The sequence below is a fragment of the Chaetura pelagica genome, unplaced genomic scaffold (assembly GCF_000747805.2).
Source record: "Chaetura pelagica isolate M959 unplaced genomic scaffold, ChaPel_1.0 scaffold430, whole genome shotgun sequence".
Taxonomy (NCBI): Eukaryota; Metazoa; Chordata; class Aves; order Apodiformes; family Apodidae; genus Chaetura; species Chaetura pelagica.
In genome coordinates, this window is record NW_009952159.1 from 702,559 (window position 1) to 702,948 (window position 390).

The window sequence follows — 390 nt, forward strand, 5'->3', positions numbered from 1 at the left end:
GGGACCCCCCGACCCGGCCCGGCCCCTCATCCCTCTCCCCCCGCGGACTCGGTGATGAGACACGACTACAAAGCCTGGAAGGTGCAGCGCCCGGAGCCCAGCTGCAAACCCAAGAGCGAGTACCAGCCCTCCCACACCCCCTTCGAGAAGGAGACCCAGTACCAGAAGGATTTCCGCGCCTGGCCCATCCCGAAAAGGGGGGATCATCCCTGGATCCCCAAACCGGGACCGTCCCCGGTCCTGCCTCCCGAACCACCGGCTCAGGAGAAGAGACGGAAGGTGCCCGAGAAGAGAGAAGAGGAGCCCCAAGGAGGGGATGGACAACCCCAAACGCTGCCCGGGGGGGACGGGAGGGGGAAAGGGAGGAAGAAGAAGGTGGAGGAGCCCCCG